Source organism: Hyperolius riggenbachi, chromosome 6 (assembly GCF_040937935.1).
Source record: "Hyperolius riggenbachi isolate aHypRig1 chromosome 6, aHypRig1.pri, whole genome shotgun sequence".
NCBI lineage: Eukaryota > Metazoa > Chordata > Amphibia > Anura > Hyperoliidae > Hyperolius > Hyperolius riggenbachi.
In genome coordinates, this window is record NC_090651.1 from 268,299,546 (window position 1) to 268,312,851 (window position 13,306).

Below are 13,306 nucleotides of genomic sequence, written 5' to 3' on the forward strand. Positions count from 1 at the left end.
GGCTTCTAACCAGAGTATCATAGGCTGAGAACAGCTTACTGTGTGGATTCATGCAGAGCTTGGAGGGGGTGTGTAAAGCTTCTGCCAATGACAAGCAGTGCTGCACATTCCACACATTCCAGCCTCTTGCCGACAGACACGACAGAGGAAAGATGATAAGATTTATTACAGAGACAGTGCAACTAGAAAAGGTTGCAGTAAGACAGACCACATCAGAACAGGTATAGGAACTTATAGAATAGAAAAAATAAGGCTCAAAATTTTGTTACAGAGTCTCTTTAAGGCACTATAGGCACGTGCCTACAGGTGCCTGATGATGTTAAGGTGGCTCACTCCCCTCTCCTCCCCAAGCGCAACTCTCCTGCCTCATCTATGCAGAGTCCTAATGAGTAAGGGAGAAGTGACAGCTGGGTCAGCCAGCACACTTGTGGTGCAGTTTGGTAGAGGGTTTTAGGTTCATGGCGGGAGAAGTCTAGGGTGCCAGGACATCTGCTCCAGTGAGGTAAATCCGGGCCTGACTGACATCAGGGCACTGAGTCAGAACAAGTCTTCATCCCAAAAATAGTCCTAGCAATCAATCAGGAAGGATGTGTCTGTGTAGTGAGATACAGCTGCAATGCTGCTTCATAGATAGAGAGAGAGAGAGAGAGAGAGAGAGAGAGAGAGAGAGAGGCAGAAGATTATATCCACTACATGCAGGTAAATTTCACATGTGCAGGGGTAAACATGGAAAGCATGGACACAGAAGGAAAAGTGGAGTTAACAGGCAAGATACAGTGGTGTGAAAAACTATTTGCCCCCTTCCTGATTTCTTATTCTTTTGCATGTTTGTCACATTTAAATGTTTCTGCTCATAAAAAAAACGTTAACCATTAGTTAAAGATAACATAACTGAAAGGGGAACTGAAGAGAGAGGTATATGGAGGCTGTCATGTTTATTTCCTTTTAATCAATACCAGTTGCCTGTCAGCCCTGCTGGTCTATTTCTCTGCAGTAGTATCTGATTAAAACTAGAAACAAGCATGCAGCTAGTCTTGTCAGATCAGACTTATAAGTCTGAACCACTGAAACACCTGATTTGCTGCATGCATGTTCAGGGGCTATAGCTAATAGTATTAGAGGCAGAGGATCAGCAGGGCTGCCAGGCAACTGGTATTGTCTAAAAGAAAATAAACATGACAGCCTCCATATACCTCTCTCTTCAGTTCCCCTTGAACACAAAATGCAGTTTTAAATGATGGTTTTTATTATTTAGTGAGAAAAAAACCTCAAAACCTACATGGCCCTGTGTGAAAAAGAAATTGCCCCCTGAACCTAATAACTGGTTGGGCCACCTTTAGCAGCAATAACTGCAATCAAGTGTTTGCGATAACTTGCAACAAGTCTTTTACAGCGCTCTGGAGAAATTTTGGCCCACTCATCTTTGCAGAATTGTTGTAATTCAGCTTTATTTGAGGGTTTTCTAGCATGAACTGCCTTTTTAAGGTCATGCCACAACATCTCTCAATAGGATTCAGGTCAGGGCTTTGACTAGGCCACTCCAAAGTCTTCATTTTGTTTTTCTTCAGCCATTCAGAGGTGGATTTGCTGGTGTCTTTTGGGTCATTGTCCTGCTGCAGCACCCAACATCGCTTCAGCTTGAGTTGACGGACAGATGGCCGGACATTCTCCTTCAGGATTTTTTGGTAGACAGTAGAATTCATGGTTCCATCTATCACAGCAAGCCTTCCAGGTCCTGAAGCAGCAAAACAACCCCAGACCATCACACTACCACCACCATATTTTACTGTTGGTATGATGTTCTTTTGCTGAAATGCTGTGTTACTTCTACGACAGATTTAACAGGACACGCACCTTCCAAAAAGTTCAACCTTTGTCTCGGCGGTCCACAAGGTATTTTCCCACAAGTCTTGGCAATCATTGAGATTTTTTTAGCAAAATTGAGATGAGCCTTAATGTTCTTTTTGCTTAAAAGTGGTTTGCGCCTTGGATATCTTCCATGCAGGCCGTTTTTGCCCAGTCTCTTTCTTATGGTGGAGTTGTGAACACTGACCTTAATTGAGGCAAGTGAAGCTTGCAGTTCTTTAGATGTTGTCCTGGGGTCTTTTGCGGCCTCTCGGATGAGTTTTCTCTGCGCTCTTGGGGTAATTTTGGTCGGCAAGCCACTCCTGGGAAGGTTCATCACTGTTCCATGTTTTTGCCATTTGTGGATAATGGCTCTCACTGTGGTTCGCTGGCGTCCCAAAGCTTTAGAAATGGCTTTATAACCTTTACCAACCTGATAGATCTCAATTACAGTACTTTTGTTCTCATTTGTTTCTGAATTTCTTTGGATCTTGGCATGATGTCTAGCTTTTGAGGTGCTTTTGGTCTACTTCGCTGTGTCAGATAGCTGCTATTTAAGTGATTTCTTGATTGAAACAGGCGTGGCAGTAATCAGGCCTGGGGGTGACTACAGAAATTGAACTCAGGTGTGATAAACCACAGTTAAGTTATTTTTTAACAAGGGGGGGCAATCACTTTTTCACACAGGGCCATGTAGGTTTTGAGTTTTTTTTCTCAATAAATAATAAAAAACCATCATTTAAAACTGCATTTTGTGTTCAATTATGTTATCTTTGACTAATAGTTAACGGTTTTTGATGAGCAGAAACATTTACGTGTGACAAACATGCAAAAGAGTTTTTCACACCACTGTAAATATTATTACTGATTTGTTTAAACAAAAACAATTATTTGAACATATCAAAGTGTAACACATTAAAAACCCCCTTGGCGGTCAATTAAAACCACCATGGGGCAGAGCAGCACTATTTTTTTTAATTTTTTTTTTGTAATCATGTAGCTAGCCTAGCGCTAGCTACATGACAGCCGCTGAGCTGCGGCATCCCCCCACCCCCTCCGATTGCCTCCGACAATCAGGCCCATCAGGAAATCCCGTTCTGGGACGTAGCAAAGTGCTAGCTGCCTGTAATAAAAAAAAAATTAGCAAATCGGCCCAGCAGGGCCTGAGAAATCCTCCTGCGCGGCATAGCCCAAGCTGAGCTTGGGTTTACCGCCAGGGTTAATACAATATTGTATACTGTATATGCAAAAGTACCAGGTACAGGTACCAGAAGAATTTTCACAGAAATAACATTCAGATGTCGGTAACACCAAGCCATCAGATACCAAAATCCTAACAAATTCTACACATAGCACATAGTTTATGCTTATATTGAGGCTCACCTTGCAGAATCGGTGGTCTTCTGATCCAGACTATAAGTACCTGAGTTCATAACAGTCACCATCTGGGAGGCTTGGTATATTCCTCAGAATAATCATATTAATGAACCAATCAAACAATGTATACAAAACAATATAGTGTGACTCAGTCAGGACATGTTCTGTCTAAGAAGGAGTATTAGGATCCGATAGACAAAAAGAAGAGAAGAAAAATGAAAGGAAAAGAAAGAAGAAGGAAAGCGACTAGCTGAACTGCCACGATCTTGTATGTCAGCTGAAGCTGTTGGTTGCAAATAGTAGGTAGCTGGAGGCACACGGGGTTTCCCACCTTTATTACACCTCAGTTAGAAACTGAGGAAGCCAATGCGACTCATTGAGAAAATAAGGTTTCCACACTTTCTTACATTTGCGGAGCGTATCTTTCAAAATAGCCTTCATTCTATTGAAGCAGAGAGCATGACTCTCAGATTAGTTTAAAGTAGTGAACGATAATGAAGGCTTTTCCAAGAGCTTGTTATCACTCGTTTAGCTGCCAAACATACAATATATACATTATTATTTTATACTGAAAGCTTGACACCTCTGGGGGTTTCAGACCTAGCAGAATTACCTCTGGTAGTTAGATATCTGTAGTTTAGTGGTGGTATATAATCACCTGATATACTCTAATACAAAATCTACGGGCCTAGGGACATGACCACCACACATGTAAAAATTTATGCATTTGTCTGGATGCTCTAAACCATAATTCCTTGGAATAAGGGTTGAATTTTACCATTCAGTCGGGTGTTAAATACCAGAGAAGTAACACTTTGCATGGCATTTCTACTGTGGAGGCACTGATATAGCAGCTAGTGGTGAACTTCCACATGTAGCTTAAAGGGAAGGTCCAGGATGATTAAAAAGCAAACATCTAATTACCTGGGGCTTCCTCCAGTCCCTGGCAGCCGTCCTGTGCCCTCGCCGCATCTCCGATGGCTCCCAGTCCCCTCCGGTGCAGACCTCACAAGGTTGGCATATACAGTGGCTTGCAAAAGTATTCGGCCCCTTGCAGTTTTGCACATTTTGTCACATTACTGCCACAAACATGAATCAATTTTATTGGAATTCCACGTAAAAAACCAATAAAAAGTGGTGTACACGTGAGAAGTGGAATGAAAATCATACATGATTCCAATTTTTTTTTTACAAATAAATAACTGCAAAGTGGTGTGTGCGTAGTTATTCAGCCCCCTTTTGCCTAAATGCAGTCAGTTGCCAGTAGACATTGCCTGATGAGTGCTAATGACTAAATAGAGTGTACCTGTGTGTAATCTAATGCCAGTACAAATCCAGCTGCTCTGTGACGGCCTCAGAGGTTGTCTAAGAGAATATTGGGAGCAGCAACACCACGAAGTCCAAAGAACACACCAGACAGGTCAGGGATACCGTTATTGAGAAATTTAAAGCAGACTTAGGCTACAAAAAGATTTCAAAAGCCTTGAACATCCCATTGAGCACTGTTCAAGTGATCATTCAGAAATGGAAGGAGTATGGCACAACTGTAAACCTACCAAGACAAGGCCGTCCACCTAAACTCACAGGCCGAAAAAGGAGAGCGCTGATCAGAAATGCAGTCAAGAGGCCCATGGGGACTCTGGACAAGCTGCAGAGATCTACAGCTTAGGTGGGGGAATCTGTCCATAGTACAACTATTAGTCATGCACTGCACAAAGTTGGTCTTTATAGAACAGTGGCAAGAAGAAAGCCATTGTTAACATGAAATCATAAGAAGTCCCATTTGCAGTTTGCCACAAGCCATGTGAGGGACACAGCAAACATGTGGAAGAAGGTGCTCTGGTCAGATGAGACCAAAATGGAACTTTTTGGCCAAAATGCCAAACGCTATGTGTGGCGGAAAACTAACACTGCACATCACTCTGAACACACCATCCCCACTGTCAAATATGGTGTTGGCAGCATCATGTTCTGGGGGTACTTCTCTTCAGCAGGGACAGGGAAGCTGGTCAGAGTTGATGAGAGGATGGATGGAGCCAAATACAGGGCAATCTTGGAAGAAAACCTCTTGGAGTCTGCAAAAGACTTGGGGCGTAGGTTCACCTTCCAGCAGGACAATGACCCTAAACATAAAGCCAGGGCAACAATGGAATGGATTAAAACAAAAAATATGCATGTGATAGAATGGCCCAGTCAAAGCCCGGATCTAAATCCAATCGAGAATCTGTGGCAAGATCTGAAAACTTCTGTTCACAAACACTGTCCATCTAATCTGACTGAGCTGGAGCTGTTTTGCAAAGAAGAATGCAAGCAAAGATTTCAGTCTCTAGATGTGCAAAGGTGGTAGAGACATTCCCTATAAGACTGGCAGCTGTAATTGCAGCAAAAAAGGTGGTTCTACAAAGTATTGACTCAGAGGGCTGAATAATTATGCACACCCCACTTTGCAGTTATTTATTTGTAAAAAATGTTTGGAATCATGTATGTTTTTCGTTCCACTTCTCACGTGTACACCACTTTGTATTGGTTTTTCACGTGGAATTCCAATAACATTGATTCATGTTTGTGGCAGTAATGTGACAAAATGTGGAAAACTTCAAGGGGGCCGAATACTTTTGCAAGCCACTGTACTTGCGCTTCAGCGTGCAGCTCACAGAGTCGCACTGACGTCATCCGGACTGTACTGCGTAGGTGCAGAACTACTTCGCCTGTGCAGAACAGTCCAGATGACATCAGCGCAACTCCATGTGCTGCACGCTGAAGCATAGGATACATTTTGTACCGGAGGGGACCCCAGGCCACCGGCGGGGAGCAGAGCTGCGGTGAGGGCACAGGGCAGCTGCAAGGGACTGGAGGAAGCCCCAGGTAAGTAGATTTTTGCTTTTTAATAACCTTGGACCTTTCCTTTAAGTCCCCCAGCTTGAGGTTAATATTAACTTCCCACTCTGTTTCCATTTTTAAATGTATTGTGGTTTAGAAAGATGTGTGGGAGAGGTGATATATTTATACAAAAGGGAGATGAGTCCAGCAGATCCAGGATCTGTGGAACAAACATGCTCAAAACTAGTTCTGGTCAATAAGGAGTCTTGATGTTTGATAATTGTATTGATAGATTGAGAGATGTGCAGGTATTGGTTTATGCTCTGTGAGGGATCAGCTGGAGATAGCAGCACAGACAGGTGTAGTTTCCAAAAAAAAACAAGTTTATTTGACAGCAGGCTTCTTAAACAGCAGTCTTGTGGCAGTTTGTAAAGTACAGTTCAAAACGTAAAACAAAAAGGCCAGTCCTGGCCACCAGCTTACATTCAGCTTTCAATGTCAGGAAAAAACCAAACTCCACGTGCAGCCTGCACTCTCTCTCCAGAGCAAAACCAAACCAGCTTCCTGAAATCAAACCTGAAGTCTTTACTGTCTATTAACACAGTACAGCGCTGAATTTAAGGCACGGCCGTCCCCCTTGGGGACACAGGAGTGATCCGCTGTGATAGGCTGAAGCCTATCACAGCCGATCACTGTAGTTGACTGACGGGGGGAGGGAGGGTGGTAAAAATAATACAAAAATAGTAAAATTTATATAAAAAAACAAAACAAAAAAAAAACACAAACATCTGGGGAACGATCAGACCCCACCAACAGAGAGCTCTGCTGGTGGGGAGAAGAGGGGGGAATCCCTTGTGTGCTAAGTTATATGGCCCTGCAGCAAGGCCTTAAAGCTGCAGTGGCCTGTTAAGTAAAAAATAGCCTGGTCACTAGGGGGTTAACACCGCAGTCCTCAAGTGGTTAAAGGAAAAAATTATACATTTAAATGCGGTAAATATAGTTACCTTTACCACATTTAGATTTATACTTTTTTCCTTTGAAACTTTAAAATCGATTTTCTCAAAAACAAAACAAAAACAAAAGGTCTATTTGAAAAAAAATGTCCTCTTGTTCCCACTGTTCTTCTTAACATATCTGGCAAATTTGGTGTTTCTGGTATGTAAGGGGGCTTTGCTATTACCCACTAAAGTCGGCAGGTTTTTAATCACGAATACCTTTTTCAGCTATCCTACCGGATTCGGAATTCAGATACCTGGGCCAAAATCCGGACAGCTATCTGCAGATAGTTGGCTGGAAATCCGGATATCCATGGATATCCGGCGGATATCCAGATCTTGAGATGCTGTAACTAAGTACATGACGTCCAGGACGTCATTGAGCCAATCAGAGGGCTCCCAGCAGAAGCCCTAACAACTAATCACAGAAGGGAACCCTGGCCAGCCCCACCTGACTTCATTGAGCCAATCAGAAGGCTCCCAGCCTAAACCCTGGTACCCAATCACAGAAGGGAACCCTGGCCAGCCCCCCTGAATAATAAGGAGGGCTGCCATGATGAGCTTTGTGAATGCTCACTGAGAGACATGCTCCAGTGCTGCTGGCCTAGCAAGGGTTGTACACAGTGATAAACCTAAAGCTGTTCAGTGATTAACCCCTTCACTATCACTACACTATTGTTATATTGTTAATTAGACTAGCTAGCTTGATTTCATTCAGTGAGTGACAGTCAGAGTGTGTGTTCCAATGCTGCTGGCCTAGCAAGTGCTGTATACAGTGATAAACCTAAAGCTGTTCAGTGATTAACCCCTTCACTATCACTACACTATTGTATTGTTAGGTAGCTAGCTTGATTTCATCCAGTGACAGTCAGAGTGTGTGCTGCAGGGCTGCTGCAGGCAGCTGCTATGTGTCTGTGTGGATGCTGTGCACAGACCAAGCCAGCTGCTTTCTGCTGGCCTGCTAGCCTTAGCTACAGTATAGGTTAGGTTAGGGAATAGGATTACTGTGTTATTGTGCAGTTAGTGCTGTAGTACTGCAGTCAGTGCTAGCCAGTTGTTAGAGACTGAGTAGTAGTACTACTGTGTTAGCTTACTACAGAACTGCTGTGCTGCTGAGCAGTGCCAGTGTGAAGATAAGTGTGCACTAGTGTCTTCTCCTCTGCTGTCTGACTGTCACTCGGCACTTGGCAGTTTGATTTTGGCACTTTGCACTTTGCACTTGGCACGTGCCAAGTGCAAAGTGCCAAATGCCAAGTGCAAAGTGCCAAGTGCAAAGTGCCAAATGCCAAGTGCCAAATGCCAAGTGCCAAATGTAAAGTGCAAACTGCCAAGTGCCAAATGCCAAGTGCCAAATGCCAAGTGCCAAATGCCAAGTGCCAAATGCTAAGTGCCAAATGCTAAGTGCAAAGTGCCAAATGCAAAGTGCCAAATGTAAAGTGCAAAGTGCCAAGTGCCAAATGCCAAGTGCAAAGTGCCAAGTGCAAAGTGCCAAATGCCAAGTGCCAAGTCAAGTGCCAATTGACAATGCTAATTGACAGCCATTTTTTTTTGGGGGGGGGGACTTTAAGTCCCCACATCATCAATTAGTGTCCCCCTTTAAAAAATAAATAATGATGCTACATGCCTCATTTACACAAAAAAATGTTTTAGAAGCAATTTAAAGGCCACTTCCGGTTTTGCTATCCAGATATCCGAATCCGCCCGGATACCCTGGTTGGATATCCGATTCGGATTGGAAATTTTGTAACTCAGATAGCCGATCCGGATCGGATATCTGGGTATCTGGATCCGGATCCAATCCGGATTTTGAAAAGGGGTATCCGAGCACCCCTAGTGATCATGAGTAACTCGTGATCACGAGTCGGGTGACGAGTGCAATAATGAGTGCATTCGGGATTGGTATTTATGATGGAGAGCCAATCACTAATGCCAATTACAACCTCGAGATCTCAAAAAAAGATTTGTGATCACGATCTCGTGATGAGCATCCCTGACCCTAAGACCAAACCCTGGTGGTGCCTAACCCTAAGACCCTCCTTGTGATTCCTAACCCTGAGTCTCCCCTGCTGATGCATAACCTTAACCGCCTCCTCCCCCGGTGGTGTTCCGTGACGGTGGCGGCTGCAGGGGGCTGGCCAAAGCTGGCCGAAACTCTTTTTTTAAAAACTCTTTATAGGTTTTCTTTAATAGGTGCCATTATTACTGTTACATGTTATTATTAACAAGAGCATTCCTTTTTTTTTTTTCAGAAGAGGATGTTACTGTTGACTTTTTGAAGAATGTAAGTTCATTTGAAGTGTCTGAATCGTATTATGAAAATGATGCGGAATGGGACATTGTCAAAGTAGTTACCAAATACCAAGACTATGTAGAGAATGGAATGTATTATCCAGAAATCAAGTTTTATGTGAGTAAATTCTGTTCCTGAGTTCTGAAAGAGCTTGTAGGTCTCTCAAAAGCTTATGCTAAAGTATTTATTTACCTTTTTAGAAAAACTATTCTAAGGACAGAGACGCTAAGCTTTAAACTAGACTTTCAATAGTAATATGCTCAATTTATATCCTGATCAAGCGGGATATGCCCGCAAAATGCGTTGCACAGCACTTTTGAATTATGTATGTTGAGTAATAATTTTTTGATGAATATTACCAACAGTATTATGTGTCTACTTGGAGGCGGTAAGTCCTCCATTGCCTCCTCGGTTTAACCATTTTAGCAATGTCAACCATTTCAGGTGGAGGGTGTTGCTCCTTTCTTCTGATCTACAGAGAGCTGCTTCTTAATCCTGAGTGGGGACAGGTCTAATCTCCTCACCTGGCCTTACAGTGGTTGCCCTGATGGTAAGCCTGGTTTGTGAGTAAACAACTACAGTGGGATGCGAAAGTTTGGGCAACCTTGTTAATCGTCATGATTTTCCTGTATAAATCGTTGGGTGTTACGATAAAAAATGTCAGTTAAATATACAGTGGTGTGAAAAACTATTTGCCCCCTTCCTGATTTCTTACTCTTTTGCATGTTTGTCACACGTAAATGTTTCTGCTCATCAAAAACCATTAACTATTAGTCAAAGATAACATAATTGAACACAAAATGCAGTTTTAAATGATGGTTTTTATTATTTATTGAGAAAAAAAAACTCAAAACCTACATGGCCCTGTGTGAAAAAGTGATTGCCCCCCCCTTGTTAAAAAATAACTTAACTGTGGTTTATCACACCTGAGTTCAATTTCTGTAGTCACCCCCAGGCCTGAACACTGCCACGCCTGTTTCAATCAAGAAATCACTTAAATAGGAGCTATCTGACACAGAGAAGTAGACCAAAAGCACCTCAAAAGCTAGACATCATGCCAAGATCCAAAGAAATTCAGAAACAAATGAGAACAAAAGTACTGTAATTGAGATCTATCAGTCTGGTAAAGGTTATAAAGCCATTTCTAAAGCTTTGGGACTCCAGCGAACCACAGTGAGAGCCATTATCCACAAATGGCAAAAACATGGAACAGTGATGAACCTTCCCAGGAATGGCTTGCCGACCAAAATTACCCCAAGAGCGCAGAGAAAACTCATCCGAGAGGCCGCAAGAGACCCCAGGACAACATCTAAAGAACTGCAAGCTTCACTTGCCTCAATTAAGGTTCACAACTCCACCATAAGAAAGAGACTGGGCAAAAACGGCCTGCATGGCAGATATCCAAGGCGCAAACCACTTTTAAGCAAAAAGAACATTAAGGCTCATCTCAATTTTGCTAAAAAAAATCTCAATGATTGCCAAGACTTGTGGGAAAATACCTTGTGGACCGCCGAGACAAAAGTTGAACTTTTTGGAAGGTGCGTGTCCTGTTAAATCTGTCGTAGAAGTAACACAGCATTTCAGCAAAAGAACATCATACCAACAGTAAAATATGGTGGTGGTAGTGTGATGGTCTGGGGTTGTTTTGCTGCTTCAGGACCTGGAAGGCTTGCTGTGATAGATGGAACCATGAATTCTACTGTCTACCAAAAAATCCTGAAGGAGAATGTCCGGCCATCTGTCCGTCAACTCAAGCTGAAGCGATGTTGGGTGCTGCAGCAGGACAATGACCCAAAAGACACCAGCAAATCCACCTCTGAATGGCTGAAGAAAAACAAAATGAAGACTTTGGAGTGGCCTAGTCAAAGCCCTGACCTGAATCCTATTGAGAGATGTTGTGGCATGACCTTAAAAAGGCAGTTCATGCTAGAAAACCCTCAAATAAAGCTGAATTACAACAATTCTGCAAAGATGAGGGGGCCAAAATTCCTCCAGAGCGCTGTAAAAGACTTGTTGCAAGTTATCGCAAACACTTGATTGCAGTTATTGCTGCTAAAGGTGGCCCAACCAGTTATTAGGTTCAGGGGGCAATTTCTTTTTCACACAGGGCCATGTAGGTTTTGAGGTTTTTTTCTCACTAAATAATAAAAACCATCATTTAAAACTGCATTTTGTGTTCAGTTATGTTATCTTTAACCAGAGGCGTATCTGGGCAAAACAGCGCCTATGGCAAACACTGAAATTGCGCCCCCCACACACACGCGGTCAGAGCACCCTTCCCCTGTAAAAACAGCATCCTTTCTCACTTTCATTGTTGTCTGGTTAAGTAAAAGCTTATACTGCACATACTGGAGGTAGCAGAGATCAGCACACACTGCAGCTAGTTTACTATCAGTACAGGCACAGAGTAACAGCTTATACTGTACATACTGGAGGTAGCAGAGATCAGCACACGCTGCAGCTAGTTTACTATCAGTACAGGCACAGAGTAACAGCTTATATAATACAGACTGGAGGTAGCAGAGATCAGCACACGCTACAGCTAGGTTACTATCAGTACAGGCACAGAGTAGCAGATTATACTGCACACACTGGAGGTAGCAGAGATCAGCACACGCTGCAGCTAGTTTACTATCAGTACAGGCACAGAGTAACAGCTTATATAATACATACTGGAGGTAGCAGAGATCAGCACACACTGCAGCTAGCTTACTGTCAGTACAGTACAGGCACATGGGAGCCCACTTCTGTGATTATATTAACCACACTTTGCTCTTGAAGGGGAGGAGGGGGTTTATTGGCCATGCTATATGGGGGTAAAGGAGGGGTGCAACACTAGATACAAGGGATGGGTCCCATAGAGGGGGAAAACGTCTCTATATAAGTATATAAAATATATATAATTTGTGTACATGCACATCACAAAGACACACATACATACACACAACATACATTTATACTACGCACAGTCAGATACTCCACATATACAGCAAACACATACAAACAGCCATTTACACAGATCCATACATAATGCACAAATACAGCACACACATACAAGCAGCCATTTACACGCAGATCCATACACATGCACACGCATACCAGCAGCCATTTACACAGATCCATACATATGCACACACATACCAGCAGCCATTTACACAGATCCATACATAATGCACAAATACAGCACACACATCGCAGCAGCCATTTACACACGCAGATATGCGCACACACATTTCAGCAGCCATTTACACGCAGATCCACACACATACCAGCAGCCATTTACACAGATCCATACATAATGCACAAATACAGCACACACATCGCAGCAGCCATTTACACACACAGATATGCACACACATTTCAGCAGCCATTTACACGCAGATCCACACACATACCAGCAGCCATTTACACAGATCCATACATAATGCACAAATAGAGCACACACATTGCAGCAGCCATTTACACACGCAGATATGCACACACATTTTAGCAGCCATTTTCACGCAGATCCATACACATGCACACACACACCAGCAGCCATTTACACAGATCCATACATATGCACACACATTGCAGCAGCCATTTACACGCAGCTCCACACACATGCACACACATACCAGCAGCCATTTACACAGATCCATACATATGCACAAATACATCAGCACACATACACACAGCACACACAATACATAGATAAAAGAAGCACCTCAGTCTCACAGCACTCTGTGTCGGTCACGCTGTCTCCCCTGCACGTGTCTGTGTATCTCTTCTCCTCCAGGCTTCCTCATGTTCCGAGGGAGGGGGGAGGTGGACGGGTCACGGGCTCACATTTCTCCAGTTCCTCTCTGTGTAAACAGCTCAGCAATGCGCATAGCTGAAGCTATAAATTCGGAGCAAGAGGGTAATGTAGATCAGGCTCCAGCCTGATCTAATTTTGAGTATATTCAATTTTACAAGTAGCAACTTCCCCCCTCCGTGC

General features: G+C 43.1%; 1 protein-coding gene across 1 annotated transcript in view; it reads right to left on the minus strand.

Moving 5' to 3' along the window:
* The window catches only part of LOC137521478 (uncharacterized), a 165,354-nt gene extending 152,261 nt beyond the window's left edge, over positions 1–13,093 (minus strand). Inside the window, exon 1 of the mRNA XM_068240794.1 lies at positions 13,034–13,093. The gene's annotated coding sequence lies outside the window, so the exon portion shown is untranslated. The remainder of the gene's footprint in view (positions 1–13,033) is intronic.
* Between the last annotated feature and the right edge of the window lie 213 nt (positions 13,094–13,306).